At 41.0% G+C, this 26,877-nt stretch overlaps 1 protein-coding gene across 6 annotated transcripts in view; it reads right to left on the bottom strand.

Moving 5' to 3' along the window:
- Positions 1–26,877, bottom strand: part of MIDEAS (mitotic deacetylase associated SANT domain protein) — a 75,850-nt gene that overhangs the window by 45,785 nt on the left and 3,188 nt on the right. The window contains exons 2-5 of one of the 6 annotated variants that reach the window (XM_068946040.1): positions 25,420–25,488; positions 23,096–23,211; positions 21,363–21,447; positions 21,145–21,217 (exon numbers count right to left, since the gene is read on the bottom strand). The gene's annotated coding sequence lies outside the window, so the exon portion shown is untranslated. Of the gene's footprint in view, positions 1–19,775; positions 19,847–19,958; positions 20,098–21,144; positions 21,448–23,095; positions 23,212–25,419; positions 25,489–26,877 lie in introns of those variants that run through there. The other 5 variants (XM_068946037.1, XM_068946039.1, XM_068946038.1 and 2 more) reach the window with 5 other exon arrangements.

Here is a 26,877-nt window from a genome sequence, read left to right as displayed (position 1 = left end):
CAAATAATATCATCAGTTGTTCTCTGTCATATGCCTATCTCTGTCTTTCTCTGCCCAGGAACATCTTTCTTTTTCAGCAGCTTTTAAACCGAAGCACTGCTGATCATGGTTTGCCCACGTCTACACTTGCAGTCGGACAAATGTCAGTGTTCACTCAACTCATCTGTAACAAAAAACTACTGAAGTAAGATAGTCCTGTCTGCACTGTTAAAGGCTTCAGTCTGAATTCCTAAAATGGTTATTTAAAATAAATCTTCTGTCTTTTAAGAAAGTTCTGTGGTCACTGCTGAATATGAAAGGGTCTTTTTGCTGTGCTGGTATTACAGAGTAAACTGTGCTCTTAGCCCATGACAGGGGCTGACAAGCATTGCAGCAATGCAGCTAACTAAATGCATGGTAGTTAATACTGCGGGTAGGAAGAGCGAAAGACATGGGCGAGCATGATCATCACATGGTGGAAACCACAGAAGTTTAAAGAATGGGAGCAGTCTCCAGGCCCGTGAATCCAAAGCTCCCTGCCCGCTACCAGCCAGACACCCTCCGAAAGCTGGACTCTTCACCTTCTGGAGGGAGTGAGGGATTTCATGAGAGGAAGGAAAGAGCAGGTGGCTGGCTGGTGCAGGATCAAATGCAAAGCCAGCCTCTTCCATTCCTGTAGTGGCTCATTTGTATCCTTACTAAATAACATTATGAAACACCCCCACAACTGGGCATAAGTGACAGCAGCCTCCAACTTGCTCATAGCAAAGTCAGAAGCTTCCTGAAAGATTCAGCCCGCCAATCTTACCAGAAACCAAACAAACCACCTGTCCTGCACTTCATAACAAATAAGGAAAAACATCTTTCAACAATAGCACGAGGCAAAATGCACTCTACTACGAACCCTTGCAAAGCTACTTTAAATTGAGCAAAGGACCCAGTTCTTAAGAACATACTGAATTAAGATCAAATTCAATACTACAGGAAAAACTAAAGCTCCCACGTTTATCCACGGGCATCCGGAGTTCCGTGAGAGTTAAGCAAATCGTAAATACAACATGCTGTTACATTTCCTTCTGCACTTACATAGTTCACTAAGAGTCCTGGAGGAATATAAATACTTTTTAAACTGAAGTCATAACCTTTTGGGTTGCTAATCCTTTAGTACACTTTAAATAGCTACATTTGTTGAAGATGCAAACTACATAATCGCTGTCAAAAATTCCAGGAGCAATAGGTCCTTCCCACTTCTGAAAAAATAGGCCATAACTGATTGGAAACTTCACACAGCAGCTTACTGGACAGCTGATAAGATGATCAGTGCTAAACACTAGACCACTTCCAAAAGAAATTGCTAAGCATTAAAAAAAAAAAAAAGAAAAGAAAGAAAAAACCTTATATAACATCATTTTCACTCTCATAACACAAGGCTAATGAAATAAGCATCTTCTAAGGTGTATGGGTTCCATTACCCTGATCCTCTCACATCGGAGAAAAAGAAATTCAGAGATTGAAGCTCCTTTACAATTGTACTTAGTAGATTTCAAAGGATTTTTTCCACTAGCCAGAAAACCACTCTATTTTGTACAATTTACTAGTTCGATTTATGTCCCACAGCTCCTGACAACTTACAGACTATTTTTAAGGGATCGCCAAACAACAGTAAGAAAGGCCAGTCTACTGCCAATAGGCTGACATCCATTACACAGTTCTCCTCCATAGGAAAAGTGTTTAGGATCTCCACATTAAACCAGGCAGAAAAATAGTCTGCTAGTTGTTACTCCAAAGACTAATTTAGTTTGGAGAAAGCTATAGAGGGAACTCGCCCACAAACAAATTTGATCTTATTGTATTATTTAGCACTTACATAACACTTTGTAATGTTTGAAGCAATATATTAACACTAATGCACCAAACCTCACACCACAAGTAATGTGCAATATTCCAACTTTTTAATAAGTGAATAAAAAAGGAAATAAAGTGACTTGCTTTGGAACAGGTAGCTAACAAGAGATTGTATTTCTAGAATTCCTGGATCTCAATTTCATCCACTCTTTACTCCTACAGACTATGCAGATACCGACCGAATTTGCATGATGTCAGTAGCAGATAAAGTATCTTCACTTTGATCACACACACTACAGTCCAGAAACTTGTATAGAACAGTATTTCTTAAAATACTTTGTTGAACTCACAGCATCCTCATATAACCATTATGGCTATTTTGACACATTATTACTATATCTTCTGAAGCACGTAACTTTTCGTCCACCACTATCTGCAGAAAAGCTCCAATGTTAACCTATATGGTGCAGCATACTGGAGTTCTCCAAGCAATACCTAGCAGATGTGGAGGCCTACAATCTCTTTGTCCTGTCCAAGAGCTCTACGTGAAACTAGGGGCTCAGGGGAAGGGCACTTCCATTTGTACCAGCCAATTTTTCTAGATTTTTTTTTTCCCTTAAGAAAATGACAACGCTTGCCAGGTGTTCTGTTACTGTACTTGCACTGCAGTGCAGAAACTGAATTACAGCATCTTCTATTTCCTGCACTTGCATGGCCCCATAACAACAGTATAACAGCCCCTACCAGTTCTCTATGGCAGTTACTGTGGCAATGCCTCTGTAAGGGCAGGAACTAGTATTACTGCCTTTTCACCGATGTGGACTAAGTCAGAGAGAGGCTGTGATCTGATTTGTCAGAAGAGGTCTATGACAGAGCAGGGAACTGAACTCAGGACAAATGAACCCGCTTGAAACATTTATATTTCAGCCTGCCTAGGAGTCTGTAGGAACTGCTGTGCATAATAAACTTAAGATACATTAACAGCATGTAGCAGTCAAAGCAGGTTTACCATGGGTCTAAAAATCTTTTTCTGGCTCTTATGAGAGTTGTCACCCACGAGCTGTAACTGATACACTAGCCTTGGCTGTCATCACATGCAGACACAGGCACAGCAAATCAGGAACGCCAGGCAAACCTAGGCAGGGTGCAAACAAGACTTTATTCTTAATTTTGTCTAGGGACTAGGTAACTACGTGAAATAACCTCATCAAATCCCTACTCTACATGCAATTGCAAGTTAAAATGAACAAAGGAGGGAAGGAATATACTTAGAGCTATAACTAGATTAGTTTTCATCAGTTCAAATTATTTATGACCATGATAAGCATAAAAACATCATCTGAAATCAGAGAATGAAACGGGGAAGGGGAGCTCTTAAATGCTGCAAGGCAGTGCTTCTGGTGCTTCGTGACATGTATATTCCTTCAGTCTTCACAACCTCCTTCCCAACAACCACTCCATGGGAAAATTTTTCTTTTTCCACAACTGCAACATCAGAGGCACCATAAATAAGAACCAGTTTTCAAGCCCAGAAGAAACTGATGCGTCAGAGTTGCAAGTTTTCAGAATAAACCTTTCAGAGCCAAGCAACCATCTCCTAAACTAACTGAATATTTTGTTTAATCCTCTCTCCAGTGAAGCGAACAGCAAAACATACTGATTTTCAGCAGGAACGTGCTAGAGATCACAGCAACCAGACTGCGGGAACAGGAACGCTGGGAGCAGGAAACCCTCAACTCTTCCTGGTTTGCTCCATGATTTAGCTGTTTTCTTGCAGGAACATGGGGATGGGAAAAGCTCGGACTGTCACCCCGGGCTCTGCTGCTCCCAAGAGGTGGGGGTTCATCCAGGGGGACGCCAGCTGTTGTCACACGCGGCTGGGCCATGCAGCTGCCCAGGCACGGACAGAGCTGAGCTGCCCTGGAGAAACAAGGAGGGCATCACAGCCCCTGCCAAGGAGCGGGAAGTTTCAACTGGGGGGGCTGTCCTCCCCTCCCAAGGTTTCATGGCTCTGACTCACCAGCAGAGCTCACAGCTTGTATGTGGGAATGGGGAGCAGAAGAAAATCACACACACACGTACCCAGACACACAGCCTGTAGGGCTGAGGGGCCCGGGGGGGCTCAAAGCACTGCCCTGGCCAGCACAGAGCATCCGACGCTCCAAGCGCCAAGGCTGGCACCACAGCAAGGAAGGCTGGATTTTTGTTATTTAAAAAAAGTAACTGGAACCACCACTTTCACAGACTTTTGTTGTGAAAGCTCATGAAGAATCAAGAGGAAAAAAAAATAAGAGGCAAAGATTTAAACATAAATGCTAGATAGGAAAGTCTTGCATGTCTTGTTTTTCCCCTTTCCATAAAAAGATGGGTATTTATAGCAGCTTCTTACAAAAAAAGCCTCGAGAGCTGTGTATGAGGAACGCTAAGTCATAGTATAACTTAAAAAAGTAAAGTAATAATTTAGACATAACTGATGAAATTCACCTATGACAGCAGATCATGTCAATTCTGTTCCTAAATCTCCTGCTACTGTTTGTGGTTTTAGACATTACATTCTCTTCCTTGCTTAAAATCCAAACAGTCAACATGGAAGATTGCCTTACAGATGAAATATGCCAAGTCAGAGTCACTAAAGTACTATCAGAGCCACAAAGCAGAACAAAAAAGAAGAAAACTCACACACACTCATCGTAGCTACTCACAGGTAAGAACATCAGGCAAAGGTTCAGACAAAAGAACAGCATCTATATTTATTTAGATCCTGCATATAGCAGGTTAAGCTTGTATTATCAAAACCATTTCTAAAATTACTACTTTCCTTAAGCCAACAAGGTTTCTACGCTCTCATGGGTACCCTGGAGCGCACACTCTGCAAGATGTGGGCAGGTGGACCCTGGAATTGCACAAAGCCCCACACTAGCAACTGTGCAAAGACAGGGATTCCCCTCATAAGCAGTTTCAGATGCCCAGGGCTGAAGAATTTATCTTTTTTTTTTTTTTTTTTTTTAAAACACACTGAGGTCAAGTATAGACAATGGTTCATTTCCATTAACGTTGCAACATGTAGGAAGCCAGTAAGTGAGAGAAAAGCAAGAAGATGATAAAAAAAAATTAGCGGGAAAGAATAAAATATGTCCTTTCTGAACCCACAAGTGTATTGGTCCCTGCAGATATAGTTCATCTTGCACCTATATTATCTGTATGTATTGGCTATATTCTACAACAAGATGCCTTCCAGTTAAATACACTTAATTCCACAAAGATATCACGGTAGGACAAATTGTTTCACAAGAGATTTAGTTTAAGCCAGTATTTACTTACTTGCTTTATTAGAAATTTTACTATAGCATGAAAGGGGGGGGGGGGGAACCACCTATACTGACATATCAACAGCCTGTGCCATACATACCATTCTGCAGTTTACAGGTTGAATAAGCAAGTGTAATAACCTCTAAACATGCTTTTTTTTTTTTTTAAGTAGCAGAACCTTCTCACAGTTGCATAGGTTTCTTTAACAATGTCTGAATGTAATAAGCTAGATGTGCACAAAAAAGTTAAAAATAAATGGTTAATCATCAGTTACACTCCCCAGCTCACCTGCTTAAAGCAGCAAAAGGTTTTCCGCATACATTTCACTTATTTATTTATATCTTTCAGTTTTATAAACAGATATTTGCATGATGAAGAGGAGTTTACACCTCTTTCTTGCTATGGAAAGAATAATGCATGCTGCATTCCTCTACTATTGCAGTAGGAATTGCTTACAGTTTGAAATATTTATTATAAATACTTGAGACTTAATGGAAAAATTCATACACATACCTTGCCCCAACATTCATTAGACCTTGGATTTTGAGGCTCAAGTTTTGAAAACAGCAGTAGGAAAAGAAAACCTATCAGCTGCTCAGCTTTCAGTACCATTTCACTCGCTTCCTAATCAAATTCTAAATTAGGTAGATCTGCAACTCTAACGATGAAAAAGAAAATTGCTTCCCCCACTCCAACTTTTCAGGCCTTTTATATCTTTAAGCAAGTAAAAGGACGCTTCTTCTGGTCTTTCAAAGAATAATTTTAAATAACGTCCATATATAGTAGAGATACTTGGTTGCCTAGCTATAATAGTAAAAAAATTCTCCACTAGAATATGAACATGTTATTTTCCTGTTGATTGTGGAGAACTAACTCTTCAATATAATATCCATCCTCTGTGCATTCCTCACACTGTCTGCTTATCATGGTCTCTACTATTGAGTGTGACTTAGCTATTTCACTAAACTAGCCTAGAAATAATTTCCACGAGAAGCTTCTGAGGCGGGAAAAAGAGAAGATGTATACGTGTAGATGATTAAAAACACACCACATACACCAAACCTCCCCTGCAATAATCCCAAATTGCATGTGCATACACACACTCACACAGACAAGGGAAATGATTAACCTTCCCAACTCATGAATTTTGGCTTCATTTCCCTACAGTAACTTTGTGCACGGAATAGACATACGGAAAGAATAATCACTGGCGACCAATTTGCTGAGGGTTGTGGAAAACTGGCCTGAGAGCCTAGCAAGCTCTCACACGAGATGTGCTGCGGTCTACTGTGCTGCGCAGACCTCAGTGAACATGCACTGCAAAAGCAGCATCGTGTCCTTCCCAGGCTTTCTGGGAAACCTCAATGCTTAAAAGCAATCACCAACCACCTCTTCCCTCCCATGCTAGTTCTTAACCCTCTCCATCTAGCCCTCCCTCCTCCTCCCCTCCCCCAAAAAACCCACATGTACACAAGCATAAAATTGCAAATACATGTACTAAGTTAGAGTCTCTTATTCAATTAGTCTTTAAGGTATGCACCTCCACCACACGGCCCCAAGGCCTCCTCTAGATACCAGCGTTACTACGTTACTACTGGCAGGAGATACAATCCATTTACTCTAGGCCCCAGAAGGATGTTGTTTTAATCCACAAGTTTGTTTTCAGCTTGAAGCTGCCTTTTTTAAACAAAATCCCATTAGCAATAGGAATTACCTCTTAAATTATTGAAGGGAAAAAAAAAAAAAAAAACATGGGATTATCTTGTACCAGACCCACTGTATTAACAGAATTACTTCCTGAAGAATGCAACCTTCAGCAGGAGCTCTGATAACTGCAGTCCACATTTCATCTGAGTGAGGATAGATTCATGAAAAAGTTGACTGGTGCATGTAATTTTAGCTCCATACTTTGCTCTACTTGTTATCAAATACTATAGGAAGTGTGCCTATAACTACTAAGTGTCTTCAAGCTTGCATTCTTTATGAAAAAATCTTATTTTCATAACCAAAATGAAATTTGCATTCCTGAGGTGACAAGACCTTTTCTTTCTCTCCCCTTTCCCCCCGCCCCGCTCTTCTCTTTGAGCATACTGACATCCAGTTTTGTTAGTACCTGTAGCGTGTACACCTCTGGTATCCAAATTTGCACGTGCTACTGTAAGAGAACTGCTCCTAGACATTGTGTAGGTATCTGGGGATCAATTAGTTTTAATGTACATTGCTACTGTACCTCTCCAGTTTTTCAAATGCCTTAAAATGCCTATCCCATACCTCCCGGCATCTTAAGGAGCAGCGTTCCTAAACTGCTACTGCAAGAAGTTAGTGTAAGCACAAATTTCCACTTACAGCTCTCCATTAAAAGGAACTTTTCTCTTGTTGAGGCATACACTGGCCTCAGTATGATTACAATCCACCTGTGCGTATATATGGTAGAAAAGTTATTTCCCCTTACAGAGGGCTATATTTATTTAGCTGTAGTACAGCTGCTCCAAGGCCAGTTGGAGTCGAGCAGCGTGCTTTTCCGATGTGCTTCCCAGTGAAATGCATCAGCTGCTGAACAAGAACCCAAGTGGCAGCCTGAAGAAACAGTATCTCTGAAAGGGTTTGTGGCCACCTTGCAGCTGAGCTCGAGGTCCCAAAAGTGACACTAAGCGCAGGCTGCCCTCAAAGCCGGGCAGCTGGCAGCCCCCTGCCCTTACAGTCGACCTGTGGCCTGGCAGCTGCAGCGCCTAGGCCTGGGCCTGGTAGCTCAGGGCCCCCTGCGCTGCTCAGGGCCAGGCACTAAATCGAGACGGGGCTGGGGGTTTGTCCGAAGTTAGCGGAACAAGTATGGAGTCCTTCACCCTGCCCTGTATTGCACGTAAAGGCACCCTGGAATATTTCATTTTGGCTTTTAGTGATAATTTTTTCTTTTCCTTTCTTGTTTTCTTTTTTTTAACATAGGACCCATTCCGTTATTTCTGCTACTTGTTCTGCACTTCCACGAGCAATGAACATAGCTTCTTATTTCAACTTCTGCACTAGAAGGAAAGAAAGGTCCCTAGTACCATGAATTAGATAAAAGAGCCTAGTTACATCACAAAATTCAGACTACACTGGCACAGAAGGGTTTTTTTGTTTTAAAATATAAAGAAAAAAAGTGATGCTCCCCACCCCACCCCCCAAAAACCCTAAAACGCTAAGTATCTCTCTCAACTGCTTTAACCTTCACTTTCCAGAAGACTCAATGCTTTCAGGGAAATTATGGCCACAACACGCTTTCAGCCCAGTCAAAGGCGGTATTCTCCCATCTACTATTACACAGCTTACACAAATTTTCTTTGTTCAGCAAGGAGAGGAAAGTGCTGCCAGCAAGGAGCATTTTATTTGAAGTCACAGCTATAAGCAACACCTGTGACCGCTAACCAGTTGTAGTTTATCTCCACTATATACTATACCCCTACTGTATGTATATATACATTTACACGACTACATACACCATAGCTAAGAAGCAGTTTAAATGGAAGATGATCTTCACAAGGAGTAGTTTACTTGAATATACTTCTGTTAAAAAGATGCATTATCCTCTGTCAAACAAACAAGCACCACACAAACAAACAGGTTAAATGAGGAAGGCTACAGATTACTCATAATGTCTTTGCAGTCATGAAGCAACTGTAAATAATACTCCTCTGTTAAAATTCTCAAATGAAAAGTTATTTTACTTTCAAGAAGCTCTTGTAAGAAGAGCATCAAGAACTTTGGAGATTTTTCACCTCCAAAAATTAAATTTGTTTGAGAATCTTCAAAAAAATCTATTAAGCAACTATGTGTGCAACTATGTTTTTTTTTTTTTTTAAACGATTAACCAGCTAGCTGTTAGTAAGGTTAAAAACTGTATTTTAAGGACATCTACAAAGGTGAGAAAATAGATTTTAAAAAAGTTTCATCTGGAAATATTGTAATTTATAGTGTGACGGAAGAAGCTTTTATTCTTAAAACTAGAAACAGCTAATCTAAAAGGATGAATAAGTGATAGATTTGTTACAATGAAGTTCAAAATTGGCAATTGAGGGTACTGAAATAAAAAAAGAATGTATTAAATATATACTTCAGAGAAATTTCTGTTAAAAAAAAGGAACATCCCTGCCTTCAACTAAGATGCGAGACCCAAGGCAGTTTTTCCAGCAACTGTATTTAATAATAGTAAGGGACTGTTGCAGAACAGATAAGATGACAGATGACATCATCCCCCATACACATATAGTTTGAACTTTTCAGATCTTATTTATCAGCAAATTAAGTCCTATTCCTCTTTCTCCTCTCTTTTTTTTAAAAATCACCTTTAAAGCCAGATGCACTCAAGGAGCCCAGTCAGAATGCCAAGTACTAACTTGTTTTATTTCTTCATCTGTTAGGATTTTTTAAATTTTGTTTGCATGACACACAAAATCAAATCAACGGTTCTTTCCCCCAAAAGTGACAGATAAATGCTGAATTTTGGAGTACAGATGACTTATAAGAATCAGCACTTATAAGAAATCCTGCACTGTTGGTGTGAGAATACAAGTGAATTATATGAATATAGGGATATGGAGCGATTAGGAGTAATTAAAGCAGCTTAAACCTTTCAGCAAGACTATTACAAGTAACACTAACGAAAACACTTTAAAGTAACTTAATTCAGCAATAAAGAAGTTTCCATCTAAACTGACAATGTTGTTGAAGGCTGATAGTGTAAGAGTGCATTAGAGTGTATTAGAAGCTGAAGAGATACAGCTTTTTTCCAGAGTGAATTCCCAGTTACTCCACGCAACCTTGCGGAGATCTGATAAGATCTGAATCATCAGGACTGTAGTAGTAGCTACAAGGAAGCTCTTCTCTCTCCTTACTTTCTTACCGACTCTGCTAAGTGGTAAGTTTTGTGCAAGCTGGTCACACGCAGAGAACTTATAATAGGAAAGGCAAAGTTTCTGCAAGACTTTGCAGTTGTTACTGTCAGTTTTTGATCCTGTTTGCTGTGGTCTGTCTAGCCACATAGTGCAAAAGCAGTATCAACGTCATGCAAAATACAGTTGTCAGTTGTGCTTTTGTACGTACCCAGTACTTCTCAGCTAACTCTTTCCTTGCTTGTTTGCACGTAACTAATGTTGGATTGCAAGACAGCTCCATCTTTTCAACACTGTAGCAGTTTATGCCCAGGAACAATTCTGAGTGCGAGCTACAGCTACTCCCAGTGCAGCAAGGGTGTAATCTTATCAGAGGTTACAAACTAGCAATATACCACCAAACTAACCTTTTTTCCATTTTCAACAGAGAAATCTCACATTCTTCAAATCTGTTTTACTACGCATTAACTAATTTCTGTTGACTGGATAGTATTACATTTTCACGAAATATATAGAAACTAGGCAATAACGCTTGTCAGAAAAGCAAAGGGTTAAAAATCGCTATTATAGTTGCCACAAAGAAATAGTAGCAAGTAACATGATAAAATATTCACTAAGATTCCTGCATTCAAAGTCTCACTTCTCCCCTTCACACGGGGTCACTATGTCCTACCAATTCATCAGCTCCCAAAAATAAACTAGTCGAGTAACTAAAGATGTCAATAGCTTTTCACATTCCCTCCACACATCCAAACTGCACAGCTCAGACCGTTACTTAAAAACAGCTAAGCATTCTACACCTACTCTAGAGCATTTTCCCAAGCAAATTCTGTCATTTACAATAACTCAGTTTTAGCTGTCACTTATCACAGAATTCCCCTCCACCTCCAAACTGTATACTTCGCTCACAGATCAAGTCACTTGGAAGGAACTGCTTTCCTGAAATACCTTTTAGTGCACAGCAAAACTGACAGGCAGGAGGAGAAGCTAAAATTTTCTTCATCTTCACAGTAAAAAATAAAATAAAAAATAATTAAAAAAAAAAAGCACAGCAGTTGATAGGTGTATAATACCCTGGGAAACACGCCCCTGTGCCTGCTGCAGAACCATGCTCCAAGCAAGAAAGTCCATCTCTCTGGTTCATTTCATCTCCGAGTTTTCTGATGAGACTGCCAAAGTTACACAATTGAGACTAGCATCAACAGAAGAGCATGAAATAACTCTGCAGGAGAACTGGACCGAATCACCTAAGTGCACAGAACCAGAAGTCGTTACTACTATTCACTGCTAACCTGATTTAGAGTTGAATAAGTAGGCTGGCTAGGGATGTGATGCTCTATCCAGCCTGCTCCATATAGAAATTTGGTGCTCAGCTTCTAGAGCAGAATCCAGAAGCCTCAGCTCCACATCTCAGATTCCTACAATGAACATGAAGAGATTAAACATCTCTCAGGGAAGCAAAAGTTGGCCTTTTAACCAGGAGGTCAGGAAACAGCCAGCCAAAATGACCCACAAAGAATGCGTACACATGTGCAGCTGAAAGAAAAAAGCTCCTATCCTGCCTAAGGCTTACGTGCCTCTGTTTGGTGGAGATCCACAGCACAGACTTCCCTTTCAAGAGGGTACCAGTACTTGCTTCTGAGCAACAAAACCAGCTCCCTCTCCTCAGAGAGGGGGGCAAGCTCCTGTACAAAACCTACTGACAAAACACCAGACACAGGAGATGCGAATTCAGACCCACCTATACAAAACACCAGACACAGGAGACGTGAATTCAGAGTCTCCATCCCTACTCTTGATGCTGAGCCACTACATGTAAGGTCAGAGTACAGTTTCGCAGTCGCTGTTAGGACATTAGCAAGGCAATTACCTCATCTTAAAATGAAGGTGACAACAAGGCACAAAGAACGTAAATTACTTGTTAGCAGTGACATTGTAAAAAAGGGAAAAAGTTGGAAACAATCTTGTCTCATGTCCTTTGGCGCCAGAAAATACTTCCTTCTTGTATTGTAGGGGTTTTTTTGACCTTCTCTTTCAAGTTCGCTTCTCTTTTCTCCTAGTCATCTAACAGTTTGTAAATATACATATAGTCTCCTATTAGATCCAGCAAATCCCATGACTGAAAATCAGAGCAGCCTAGTGGCACTCTAGGTCAGGGCAAACGACGAGACTACCTTCAAGTTCTAAATACATGTTATTTGTTGTCACATATTTTAATTTCAGTATGAGTGGCTTCTTGCATCTACAAATGGATAAAAAGCTCAATGAAAAGATAAATGCAAATGCTTGTCTCCAAAAATGCGAACACAGGACTAATGTCCAAATCTGAAACAGCAGTATCTGCATTAGAAGAAAGAGGAAAAACATGCAATCAGTAGTTTGAAATGAGAGGTAAATCCCGTGAAAGAGTTCATAAAACATTTCATCAGCTCTCATCAATTAAATTAGGGAAAAGGATATTAAGAACACTTCAGGCCACAAGATGAGATCAATAATAAGATTTTACTTAAGAACTGTAAAGACAAAACAATAGCCATAGTCTTCCTGCTATGGGTGCGACTTATTAGACATTGCAACCCAACCAATACATTAGAAAATACCCCCTCACTTTAATTTCCTGCAGATACACCTCCTTAAGAACTGCTTGTATAGCCCCAGGCACAGCATTGCACCCTTCACCAGATCAGATCAGATCCTGCAATTTGCTTCTGACAAAAGGGACACCTATAAATCCTCAAAGGTCTACATGGAGTCCACACCTCCGTCACATGCTATTCAAATTGAAACAGTAAACAGCCACAATAAAAACCATATTGGCTCAGAATCTGAAATTAAGAAAAATGGTTTAATTGTAGGCTTATCTACACCATATAGCCTGAGAATTATAGAGCAGGTTCAGTGCTTTCCAGCAGCTCATGAGATGAAGAGCAGGAGACACAACCCAGCTTATGCAGACTTGGAAAAATTCTCACACTTCAGCATACTCTTTAGTAGATTTCTGCTCAGATTTCTGACAAGGGATTACAGAAACAAATGAAGTGGTTTAGTCCAACTTTTATTTAAAACAAACGTTTCTCCTCTAAATTTGTTATGGTCTCTTTTGAAGTGGAAATCCATGGCTGAAAGTCCTCCAAATTAATCAAATCTGAACTTTACTTCTTGAAGAAACTATTTTTCTGTGACAGATGCCAAAGAGTTGCTGTAAACATCACTGCCATCTCAGCTCTTTGACAGAGCAATGCGTGAACCAGCTGGAGCACTGGGTTTTCTTGTTTGCTTTTTGTCATGCAACCCCGTGAGTCTGCTGTTAGGAGTGTAGATGGCCTGACGTTAGCACTTACAGTTAGAGCTCCAAATCTACGCATAGTTTCAATATCAATATCTTTCATCAAGGAGACATTAAAAATATTAATTATAAGTATCTGCCTACTATCTGGCCTCTTTCTATTTTGTGTGTGCATCAGCATGTGTGTTTGTTTTGGGGTTGTTTTCCAAAAAAAATTTTGCGGTCTAACACTCAGTCTTCCATAAACATCAACGGTAGCTTCATGATACTATAATATAGAATACTGTTCTTCAGGACTGGAATAGAAAATTGGTTTAGATCTATCGCTATTGAAAAAACCCACATCTGTTAAAAACAAACAAACCAACCAAAAAAAACTAAAAGCCAATTCTGTGTCATGCAAACCCAGTCACATCGTTACCACACATATGCCAGGCAGGAAGCATCTTGTGGGCATAACACTGTTTTATTATCAACTTCAAATACTAAACGCACTGTCCCTTTAAGTAAATATCCTCATACATGTGGTTAATAGTTGTTGACGGTGACAAGTATTTGGGCCACTGCCTTTGGTCTCATACTTGCCTAATGACACCTCTGGCAGAAGTGCCTTGTGGAGAAGTCCAGAAACTCTTTAAAAAGCAGCAGTGCAACCTGAAGTCCAGTGAAAGCTCTACTGCCCACGCTGCAGAGATGCCTTGCTTCTTTATGACAAGTCTGCCCAAGTTTCTTTTCTCTCCTGCGCTGTACAACTTAATAAATATATGCTTATGTCACTCTAATAAAAAACGTGCCTCCTGAAATACATGTGTACTGTAGGCAGACTCACTCATTTTAAAATGCAAGGACTGATTACCTGAATAAGGAAACCGAATCTTCCAATACACAATTTATTAATGGTAATTATTATTAAATAAAAGTTCTTCCAGCTGTGGAAGAAAACTTCACAAACCTAGGATTCAAATCTGTATTTTATTTCTGTTATTAACAAAGCCCTCTGTATCTTAATTTCCTCTGTAGGTAAAGGTAAGATAACTAGGTTTATTTCTACTGGAAAGGAAATACCTCATTTCAAAAGGCTTTGTTCACATTTAAAAGAATACGGAGCAACACTGATTTAAATGAAGTTTGTTGTGAGGCACCTCATTATTCACTGTTTACCGGTGTACAACCTAAGCACAGTATCATGTATTCCAAACTTCCTAAGTTTTTAGTACCTCAATACTTTGAAGGCTTACTCTTTTCATCACAAATTTAAATTTAAATAAACTGTGTGTAAACACTGCCACATTCTTATTTTTATGTTCTTAGGCAATAAAAGAGCATTTTTGTTACAGAACGAAATTTGGGTACAGGGCATTTTCTACAGAGTAACAAGTAACAGCAAGAGCAAAATAAGTCAGCTGGTACCATACCCGGAATATTTCATTTTTGCTAAAGAAAAAATAACATTAAGGCAAAAAAGTAACATGGAATCAAAATAGTTCTCATACATTTAAGAAATATCTTCTTCCTATTGGAGTATTTTGCATTCTTGCATCTATTTAGAAAGTCATGATAACAAAGACTACTTCAGTACTGAAATGAAATTAGAAAAATGAAGCCCATAATTAAATGCAAACTTTTGCACAATTACTTACTTGCAATAAACCCTTTATGTGCAAGAGACTGCCAAATGTTCAAAGAGGACAGATGGAACTCTAGGAATAATAAAAATGCTCACCTTTACAGTAATATTTTAACTCCTAGCTTTCATTTATAATATTTGCATTTATTCCCTCTCAAAAGCCATCAACACCCTTGCTAAACAAATACCCTCATAGAAAGGCTGCACAGTTTATTCATGCTATGTTACAATAGCTTCCAAATAAACTTATACTTTTAATTCAGTGCAACACATTATATTATAAATATTCCAAATTCTTACCATGTCTCATTCAGAGTAACATCTAGACATTGTGAAAATTATTGCCTGTCATCAATAGTATTGAACTCGTTCCAGTCTTTACCAATACTTAGGTCAAGCTTAACATAGGACAACTTCAAAAGTAATTTTCAAAAACTGAAGACTACAAGACAAAATGGTATTCGATGTTTTTGCCCTAGGCACTTCAAAATGGCTTCATACTGACTGAAAAAAAAAAGAAAAACCCATACGCACACACACCACACTAATCACTTTGAAGTCCCCTCCAAAATTAGCTTTTAGCAGTTTTACCTTCTGGATCAACACCAGCTGTCACAGCAAAAAGAGGTATTGCTGTAATTTACTAACACATAACAGCTACTGCTGCACTCTTTTTTGAGAGATGTAAATTTCAAAGAATATCTGTTCATTTTCCATACTATACATAGACTAATTAGTGGGTTATATGAATTTAGGCCTGGTGATTAGGTAGCTGTAAGTTAAACCAAACATGATAAAAAGCATTAGCACCCCCAGAAAAGCAGAGAATGAGCAAGATTTATCTCAGCCTCTGCATGTGAGCACTTCCTCCTGAATACTCAAATACTGGCGGCTCCAGTCAAAAAAAAAAAAACAACAAAAAAAAACACCCTCATACATTTACATTTTTCCCAGTGAGAAGAATATAGCCTTTTCACAGTAACTCATATGCTTTTTAGCTGCTACAGTGGATTAGCAGAGCACTGTAGTAGGCCTGCAGCTGGAGACCATTCACAAACAGAAGCTATGCAAAACGTTCAGGGCTGCTTACTGAGCAGCCTGACGCGGGAGCACACGCCAGCCGTGCCCCGGCAGCAGCACTAGCTGCCAACAAGCTTCCATCCCGCATGCAAGTTGCTGGCATGCAGCTACAAAAAATTTAAATCATCACTTGAGCAACCATCTCTTTCAGAGTCCTATACACATAGCACAACTGAGGGACTTCTTGGTTTCAGTGCTCAGATCATGCTAGAGGGAACCATGATTCAAAGCAGCAACAACTTCCCTCTGACAGATAGCTCTGTGCCACATTATACCAATTAATTATTAGGGGAGGTGCTAAAGACAATATTTCCTTGAATTAGCAGTACATCCCTCCTATTCACAAATTGCTCAGTGACAAGTCTTCCATTTGGAGCTGACTCACCAGCCCTGGCTTGCCTGTGCCAGAATTTGCTAGCTTTCTGGATATGCATTGCAAAACTTCACTGCTGCTGTCTGCACAGCCCCCCCCCCCCCCCCAGGTTTGATGTAATGAACACCCTGAGAACTGGTTTCTCCCTCCCTTTACGTCACTTAGAACATAACTAACTGCACTGGAGATAACATGCACATTTCTAGCATTTCATTTTAGCATAAATCGTAATTTAATATGACCAACACTAAGATTGTATACAATGCCTCAAAAAGTAAAAAAAAAAAATTATTTTTAAGAAGGCAATCAAGAAAAACATATCAGCTCTTATCCCAAACATAAGCCCTTTTTATACCCTCATTCCATGCCTTGATCAGTAAGTTAGAAAAGTGGCACCTAAACATTCATCAGAGCTCAAGGGAAAACTAGACAAGTCTCTTGAGTAGAAACTCATCCAGAGTTGCTAAACGTATAGAAACCTCACCCAGCTCAGGAAATCCCCAAGCTGAATATGATAGGAAGCTTGGAAACATCAGGTATGCTTGTCCCGGTCTTATACTCTTATTTTTGGTGGCAAGGACTTAAAGGACTGTCTGGCAGCTCAAAAGGATAATGTCACCAGAGGGATGACAGGCAGTGGAGTGCCTTGAAAAGACCTTCTGCAGCCCTGCAGCTACTGTGCATGGCTGACAGCAAGAGCAAAGGTGCCAAAGCACAAATCAACACCTGGAATAAGCAGACAGGCTCTCAGGAGGCTTTCATGCTGCTAGTACACATGCTGTAATCCTCACCACTACCACCGCTATTCTTACGTGCCTCGATGGGTTAAAGGCTAGCGTGGGAATGCCCTCCTTTTGCTAGTATGCACATAAGGTACATCCAGGCCTAATTCTCCTGACTACCATAGGATTACTCACAGACATAAAAGTTACCTACTCCTTTGTGTGCCAGTCCTAAGAATCCTGGCCTAAACCTTTTTTTTTTCCTGTCAGGTAGGTTGTGAGAAGCAGAAGATTTAACATAAGGAATGACTATACCGCATTACTACCTGAAACGAGTCAAGGAAATAAGCGCTTTAAAAGATTTTTCTTTCTGTTTTTCCCCAGAAAGCAATTTTGCTATCAAAACACTGAGCATGACATAGGTCAGTCAGTCAAGACAGGAAGAACGATACAAACAAAAATGCACAAATATGTAACAACATAGTAATGCACAGCTTAAAATATCTTCACTTACTTTGTATTAAAATGAAATGATCCAATAAGCTCACAGAAGTATCTCTGTGAAGATTAGTTGGTCAAGTGATAGGCCTAGTGTTGTAGTTAATAAGTTAAGAAAAAAACCCCAAAAGTCAACTTCAGCAGATCACTATGTTCTTCATTAAGAAACCTACATTTTACATGAAGTACTTGGTTAACAACCAGAGGAAACTAGCAGTGATAAGAATGATATAAGCATTCAGCTAAAATAATACATTCTAGTGGAACACTAAGACATTCTTAAAGTAGCTTTTCATTATTACAGTACCTTTCATCAGATAGCGCTCAAAACACTTTACAAGCCTCATAGCTTCATTACCTAAGATTAAGTCTTAGAAAGTTGCCTCTAACCTTGGAAAGGCCAATTTCTGAATACCAGACCTGAAATCTTGTGGATCTGTTGTTTCATTCCCAGTACTCGGAATGAAACAAAACAAAATTCGGGGAAATCAAAGGCAACCAGCACCTCTGAAAAACAATTGCTAGGTACCTTAAGTTGCATCCACGAGAACTTAAATTTTGACGGTCTTTCCAAAGTCTTAGCTAGAAGATTTGCTAATATAGTATGTCAATGGCACAATCCCAATGCCTTGTCCTACCCATCAGCCAACACTGCCTCTGAGAGTTACATATTCACTGCTCAGTGACCTTACTAAAAAAGGGAAAAAAATCACTAAAGCTGAAACAGTGCGTTCAAAATTTATAACTAGACTGATGTTCCTTTCAACCTTTTATTTTTTGTGGCCTAACATAGAACTTCTCCCCATTGCTCTTCTGTTTCCAAACAAGATAGCTGAACCACAGTTGCATAGTTTAACACAGTTGTTTTTCCCCCACACCAGCATACAAGAAATTAGACCGGAGCAAGAATTATGCTAAACTTGCAGGACTATTAGCAAACTCGACTGATTTTCCCTTGCTGCATAATCACATTAAGGGCATGAATCCACAGATTCCACAAGCTTTCCAAAACCTTCTGTGATTTCAGATAATACAGGTGGTGTTTCTGCTGAGCCTTTCAGATCTATGACTTCTACGACCAGCTTCACTCCACTTCTCTTTTTCCCCCCTTTCTAATTCTTAGGTGAAGTCAAAGAGGAACTTGGCAGCTGAACACAGAATACATTCTCTTTTCAACATTTGCAATGCAAATTCAGGTTTTGTTCAGTACAAAAGTCTTGCACAATAGCCCGTGTATACGTATTCCTTCCAACACTGCTGTCCTATGCAATCACTCTGTAATTACACACAGTCATAAAGCTGCTGCTGTTGCTGCTTGGAACTGCAGTCTCGCCCTCTAAACAACCTAATATCAGTCACTGCATTAGGACACTTCTCTCTCTTCCCCTCCCTCGGCTGCTTGCTCCAATACAGACAGCCCCTTCCACTGTGCCCAAAGCGTTAAGGTAGGACTTAATCAAATTATTCTAGTATTATCAAAAGTTGGCTATCTGCTTTAAAGAGAAAACCATGTAAATCTCTGCCCAGCAAAGAGAATATTGCTTTAATTCTGCATGCTGCAAGCACACAAGGCTTTACAAACCAAAATAAATCTTGCCTACGCCTATTACAAGCTGTAAGTATTATATAAGGCACTCACAGATGTGCGTGGGTGCACTGTCAGCCTTCACTGGCAAACTGCAAAGAATCAGTCCTTTTCAGTTGCTGTCATAGAAAGCCATACAATTCAGAGCACGCGGTTTTCAGAAATTACCTAATCAACCCCTCCTCACCACCCCCACTGCATAAAGCCCATTAGAGGAATATAATCTTTGCAAATCAAGCGGCACTGTGCGTTTAACAAGTAACTGAAAAAGCTGTTTCTTCGAGCTTCCTTCCTACAAGCCGAAGCGGCTGCAGGAGAGCGGGCTTGCCCGGCCGCCCGCCGCGCTGCCCCCAGCTCCGGCACAGAGCAGGCAAAAGAGACGGGGGGAGGGGGGGGAATGAAAAAGGGAGGAAAAAAAACCTCACACACCCGTAAAACCCCGCCGACAGGCAGCTCGCCCAGTCACTGACTGGGCTTCAAGGCGCTGCTGCGGCCAGGCAGCAGCAAAGTGCCGCCTGCAGAGCCCTCGCGAAGGCCCACGTTAAAGCAGCATGAAAGAAGCCGCCCCCGAGCCGAGGTGCCCCCGGCGCGCCGCCCCCTCACCTCCGCAGGTATTCTTCCTCCTCATCTTGCAGCCAGCACCCACCAACAAAGCAAACAACGCTCACCCTCCCCGAGGAACCCCCCCCCCCGCCAAAATGGCAGGAAAACGGAAGGAAATCGAGCGAAAACACTCAAACTGCGGAAAACAGAGGGAAGGGAACGCAACGCAACGGGCTCGCTCACCTGGAGGCGAGGCAGGGCTGCCGCGGCGGCGACGCGGGGCGGCAGTGAGCGAAGGGGCGGAGGAGAGAAAAGGGAGGAAAAAAAAAACAAACAAACAAAAAAAACTTTGTTTCTTTCTCTCCGGGACTCAGGGAAAGCGTCACTTCCTAGTGCGGTAAGCGGGGAGGCTCCCAGGCCCGGGCTCCTCAACTCCTCCTCCTCCTCCCGCCTTCCTCCTCCTCCTCCCGCCCTCCGCAGCTGCAGCGCGGAGCCCCCGCCGCGGCGCCGCTCCCTGCCGGTGCTCAGCATCTCCTGGCAGCGGCCAGGCCCCCCTGCCCTTTTCACAGGGCTTCGCTTGGCCTCCTGGGCTTGGCTTTTGCCGCTGTTTAGAGGGCGGCGGTGTTGGGGGGGGGGGAAGTGGCCGAGCAGGGGGCCGCCGGGAGGGGGTGCAGCCTGATGCGGAAGGCGAGCCCTGCCCATCGGGCCGTGCTTAGCAAAAGCGGGCGGGTTTTATGCCCCGACTCCAGCGCCAGCCTCGCCGGCGTGGTTGGGCTTTGGAGACCCTCCTCGCTGAAAAGAAAAAGCTCGAAGTTTTTTTTTTTTTTTAAGGAACTACTTGTACCGCAGGAAAACACGTTTTCTGTTTCCTCTTTCTGGTCCTTTTTCTCCACAGCTGTTTCTGAAGAAAGAGTGGAAAGCCGGGGAAGGCAGAAAGGTTTTGTATCTAGTACAAAACTCCTCGGACCGTCTCTGCGTCGTTGGCTGTTTTAGCAAACAGCCGAAATTTATTTGCACGAGAAAACCACTCCTTTCAAGTAGAAGGAATGCCGCTGAGGTTTCTAAAACCGTGCCCATCATCTACTGGAACGTGGCTTCCCCTGTTGCTCGGGCTGAGAATTAAAAAAAAGAACAAACAAACAAACCCCACACACCCAACACGCCGCCCCCGCCCGCCCCCGAGCGCGCTGGCGAACGGAGGCCGGCTGCTCGGCCCGCGGCAGGCGCTGCGCAGGCTGCTCCCCCACTGCTCCCCCTGGAGACCGCCGCGGCTACTTCAGGGGGATCCATCAGCACCAGCAAAACTTGCACAATTTAAAATGACGTTTAGACGGCGTTCAAAGATTAGCCTCTCATCCAGTGAAACATGCCAAGCAGCGTGAAAGTGCCAACCCTTTTTCCCTTAGCATGCACGTAGCCCCATGTTTACCTTCATCCAGCGCGCAGAGGTCAGCATAGCGTTTTTCAGACCAGGAGGGCAATTTCTCCTCCAGCATGTATTCCTTTACAGAGTGAAATATATGAATAATTTCGGCACTGTTCCCTCCAGTTTGCATTTCCCTCACAGCAGTTCCAGGCTTCTATGCAGAACTTGTCACCAGGGAATCTCAAGACGCATGTAGATGGGAGCCCAAAGAAGTGACTTACATGACTACAAAGCACGCCTGATGCATAGCAGAGTTTCTCTGATGAGTGCCAGGTCAGTCGCCCAGTTACCACACCCGACGTTTTCCTGTCACAGCACAGAGAATATCAGTGAGAGACACTGAGGGGAAGAGTAAAATAGTAGCCACAGGTACTACTGGTAAAGTTTCTTAACAGAAAGCAGTTTCCTACCCAAAAATAAAGGGTAAAACCCTGAACTCAGTGACGTGGATAGCAAGAAGTCACATTGACTTCAGTGAAGCCAGGATATCAACGGTAATTTCTTGAGTCAGTGTTGCATTTCCTCTCCTATGAAAGAAGTTCTTATTTTTTCTTTCACAACCAAATATATCATTTGATGCAACACTGGCTCAAGGGGACGGTCAAAGGAAGCTCCTCAGTACTACCATTAATACATTTACTCTTTTAAACCCCTGAACAGACAGAAACAGTACGTGCGTAACTATTCAGGTCAATATAGAAAGAATACTCACCACTGTTCATGAGTTACCTAATGTGTAAAGCAAATTTAAGTAATTGAAAATATGATGACTAAAACCAAAGTCAGAGGGATACAACACATTAGTTTGATTTGCCCTAATTAAAAAAAAAAAAAAGAGAGAGAGAGATTCTTTAAACTGGAATTATTTCCTTCTCTGTTATAGGATGTAAGATAATCAGTATCTTCCATGAAGCACATCAGCTGTTGCTAAGAGTCAAACTGCTTATCTCAACTTCCACTCAAAAGTCAGTCTGCTATGACTGTAAATCATGTTGTAACAGCAAAGCATAGCCCTTCCTTCCAGCCAGAACAAATGCATGTTGTACTTCATCTGTTTAGAATTTGGGAAGTGAAATGATGAGCAGAATCTCATGTTTCACAATACATAATGGTGTAGCAGACAAAGAGAGAAATGTCATCATCTGGCTACAGATTCTAACATTATACTTCCTGGTCTCCACACTTTCTACCCTTGTCTAGGAGAAATTTTAACACTGGCAAATTTTGACAGTTCTTTGTCCTCTGAATAATGTATTGGAAAGGTAGGTAGGAATCCATTCTTTCCTGTTACAAAGGCAACATATTAGGCTTTCAAGCCCAAAGCTGAAAAACATTGTACAATGCAAAATCTTTAGGAAAAGATAGTACTTCTTCCTAGATACAGCAGCTAGGATAGGAAAAATTTGCAAGCTTGTAGCCACACAAGCCAGTTTATAGATCTGAAATAGAAGTAGCATGCTTCAAAGACATCATGACATGAGGAGTATTTGTACAGCTGTATTACTGTTCATCTTACTGAGCAAAAACAGCTTTATGAAGCGTTTTGTAAAGGTTTTGCCTTTATGCATTCTTTTATTGTTTCTCTGTTCCTCATATTATGCAGCTCTTATAACATTTTCTCCAGGCTAGCCATGACAATTTGCTTCTTTGCAGTAGCAGTTTTTGCTATACCTTATTTTCTTCTTTCAGGATATACAGAGACTGCATTCAGGCTGCACTTCCATCAATTTAACAGTAACAAAATTCAATACACACATACTCCCTGTCATTATTTTATGATTACATTAAAGCAGATTAAACTAGAAGATTTCCTAGTTATCATCGTATAAAATCTTTAAGCTTCTTTGGCTTGTGGAGATATATCTTGTGTTGTAGCAATATCAACTCGTATCATCAATAAACTGGATCGCACTGAGTCACAACTGGGATTAAAGACTATGCTTTGTATACTTACGTTTTGCAAAATTGGGACATACGTTCAGTAGGTGGCACTCTTTCCACCAAATCAGAGTAGAGCCAATGCCATGTTCTCTTTCTGCCTGTCATGAGCTGCACAAGTGCTCCAACACTCTGGGAGGTGATATAAAGCTTTTAGTTCTCTCCACAACTAAACACAAAATGAAAGCCCTTTCTCCTGAAATTTCCTCTAAAACTTCCACTGGATGTGATATTTTTCTTCAAAAATGAATGAGGGCACAAAACAGTAATGAATAGCCTCTGTGTTTATCCTACAGACACGTTCAACACTTGAGGGCTGGGCTGGCTCTAGGCAGGTTAGAGAAACAGACTGACAGGAACCACAGAAAGTTCAACATGCACTAACGCGAGACCGTGCACCTCAGTCACACTAACCCTTGGCAGTTTGCACATGCTGGGACTGACTGGCCCACTCAGCTCCACTGAGTAGGAGCTGGGGGTCCCCGGCAGGCAGGGAGTACCAGCAGCACGCCCCGGCAGCAATGAGGGCTTGCAGCGTCCTGGGCTGTATAAACAGGAGCATGGCCAGTAGGTGAAGGGAAATGATTATTCCCCTTTACTTGGCGTTCGTTAGACTGCATCTGGAATACTGTGTCCGATTTTGGGCCCCCAGTACAAGAACATTGTTGATGAACTTGAGCAAATCCAGTAGAGAGTCAAGATGTTTGGAAGCTGGAGGACAGGTCCTGCCAGGAGAGGCTAAACAAATGGGGTTCATTTAGCATGGAAAGGAGAACGGGTACAGGAGACCCAGTGCCCGCTTTCAGTACCTACGAGGTGTTACTCAGAATACAAAGACAGGCTCTTTACTGGGGTGCATGGTGGAAGATAGACGATGGTCATAAATTGAAATAGGGGAGGTTCCAACTGGATTATCAGGAAAAGTTTTTTCCCTGCAAGAACAACGAAACAGTGCAACAGGTTGCCCCCTGAGATTGTGGAATTTCCATCCTTGGAGGCTTTCAAGACCCAGCTGGACAAAGCCCTAAGCAACCTAGTCTGCACTCAGTGCTGACTGTGCTGTGAGCAAGAGGTTGGACTAGAGACCTCGTAAAGTCCCTTCCAACCCGACTGGCTCTATGATCAAGAAACATTCATTTTAAATCTCTTCATCTCACAGAAGATGAGGTTTAATTAAATTATAGTAAAATACTTTGAGAAAGTATTATACAAAACACAAGTGATTGTCATGTAGTTCAGGCTGGTTGGGTTTGAGTTTTGAGGGTGTGAGTTTAGAAGAGCATCAGCATAAATACTAAAACAAACATTCCATCATAGTCAGAATTTTTCAGCTACCATGTCACAAGAGAAAATGGATTTTAAAATTTTTTTTTAGACAAGAAGAATTAATCCTTATTATAGAGAAAGTTGAATTTCCCCAATATCTATGTCTTTCTCCCATCTTTGTTAGAACTAAAACCTATCACTCAGAAGGATACATTTGAAATATTATTCTAGGGTACAACTTTTCCTTCGAAACTTGATACAATGTCTAGAAAGAAGGGTTTTGTCCTTTTTTTTTTTTTTAAAGAGTTTGCAAAAAGAAAAGTCTTGATATTCATTTTACTCTTCATATCTCAGAGTTTAAAATTAAAACACAAAGTTTGCTTTACTAACTTGAACAAGAATCAGCTTCTTTTATTAGCTTAGGGAAAAAGATGTATTTATTTTACTATTTTCCCAGAATCCTACTGTTGTTTTTTTGTTTGTTTTACAAACAATAGTTTGTGGTTACATTATTCACTATTTATAACTGAGAAAAAAAACAGCATTTGGAGAAGCTAAGTGGTGTGCTGAAGGCCACATAGAGGTTCAGTATAGCTGAGCTTGGATTAGATCCGAATGCTCAAGTTCATATGTAAATTCATCTGTCACGCTATGCTTTTACTGTATTCTAGGAGCTCAGCCTACAGATTGTACTAGAGCACAGTATGTCCCCTCACCCAAGTGCCACTAACCTACCTGGACAACTACAGGACACCAAATGTTTCTTCTTGCTCAACTTGACTAAATAGTAGCACAGGTCCTTCTGAAAATTAGGTCCAAGTTATCTTAAGCAGGATGATTTAAAAAACGGAGTCACAGTAAATAAGACAGTTTTAAAAAAGCTCTCTGAAAACTGCCTTTGATTATTTCTTACTTGGATAAAGTAGAGCCATTATTTTCTTACCTACTGTATAAGAGGAACCATTAGAAAAGGAAATAATGAACATACCTAGTATTCTGTTTTGGTATTCTGAAAATACAAAGCACTGTATATTTATTAGCTCTAGAACTATTATCACTATTATATAGACATACCTTGGAAAAAGAGCACAGATTAGTAGCTCTCCACAAGGTCAGGAAAACTTCAGATCAGTAGAATTAATCCTGAAAAAAACAATGGGAAAGAAGGATCAAGAACTTGTGGGCGGAATCTAAATTATCAGCAATAGCGTCTTTGATTTGTTTTTGATATTTGTCTGGTCAAGTACTAATTCTGCATTAGGCCAGGATGTAGATTATAATAATTAGAAATTACAACAATGTATTACTGAATTCCTACTTTAAAAAAAAGAAGGTTGAAAACTACTCACCTCCCCCAGTCATTCCTAGAAATTAAGTACAACAGAGTAGCTCTTTATTTCTAAGGTCGTATACATGTTTTTTAATTCTATAATCACTGAATGATTTGACAACCGCTATTATAACAAATTTCAGCAAAGCTTTCTGAAATACCTCTTATTATGTGACACAACAGAACACAACATCTTTAAAAGGAATAACTCCTACCACTATGGATGTATATACATCATTTCCCAAACCTTGGGGTTTTGAAATTTGTGGACCTGCTTTCAAAAATACTTGTATTGACTTCTGCACTATACTGGTTTCTCAGTAAATGCTTTGCTCTACAGTTTTTGTGACATTCATTTGTAAAACTCTCTAGAAATCAAAGGAATGGATTTTTTTTTCCAGACTTAAGTAGATGACTGCTAGGGGGCACCAAGGGCAAGAGCTGCTCCCCAAGGGACAGGGAAGGGCCTCGCAGCCAGGGCCCAGCCCATTGTCCCAGAGGGAGCAAGGCAGCCAGGAGCAGCCCCAGCCCTGGGCAAGCCCAGAGTGATAAGGCAGGTCCAAAGGCAAGTCCATGGGTCAGAGGCAACGGGGCCCGTGGCCAGGTGCAATGCAGTTGCAACATCGCTCAGGCAGGGCCATGAGCAAGAGCCTCCACTTAAAGCGGCTCCCAGGCAAACACAGCAAAACCCCTCAATAAGGCTTGTTTTTGAAGGCAAGCTCCAGTAAGGCGCTTCTCTCTTTTATTCCCAAGGCCACCAGCTGCACTGTGTTTAACTTGGCCCTGAGCCTAGGCAGCAAAACTCTCAGGAAGGGGAAGGATGTGCTCAGGCCCCCAACAACAACAAACCCACAAGAAAAAGAAATATTGAGAGCATTTAGTACATGGTAATATTCACAGCTTGACTGGATTCAGTGCAACACCTAAGGTATAACGACTGGAATTTGATGAGCTGGAATATTTTTCTCTCTTTATATGAAACATGCATGCTCCATAACAGCAGTGATTTTTACGGATGACAGTCTATCCTGTTTCTTTAATAGTCTGCATAGACCAATTCAGTATTGAAACATGAAATAGTTAACAATTTTGATGATTAGTCTATTTAATATCCTATCGTGCTTTGGTTTAACTTGCATTTCATTTTCATATACATTACATTCCTCATAGGGACACCAAGATCAAGGCAGTGCTCTCTAGAT

This window comes from Struthio camelus, chromosome 5, assembly GCF_040807025.1.
Source record: "Struthio camelus isolate bStrCam1 chromosome 5, bStrCam1.hap1, whole genome shotgun sequence".
Classification (NCBI taxonomy): Eukaryota; Metazoa; Chordata; class Aves; order Struthioniformes; family Struthionidae; genus Struthio; species Struthio camelus.
This window is presented reverse-complemented; position numbering and strand designations above follow the sequence as displayed.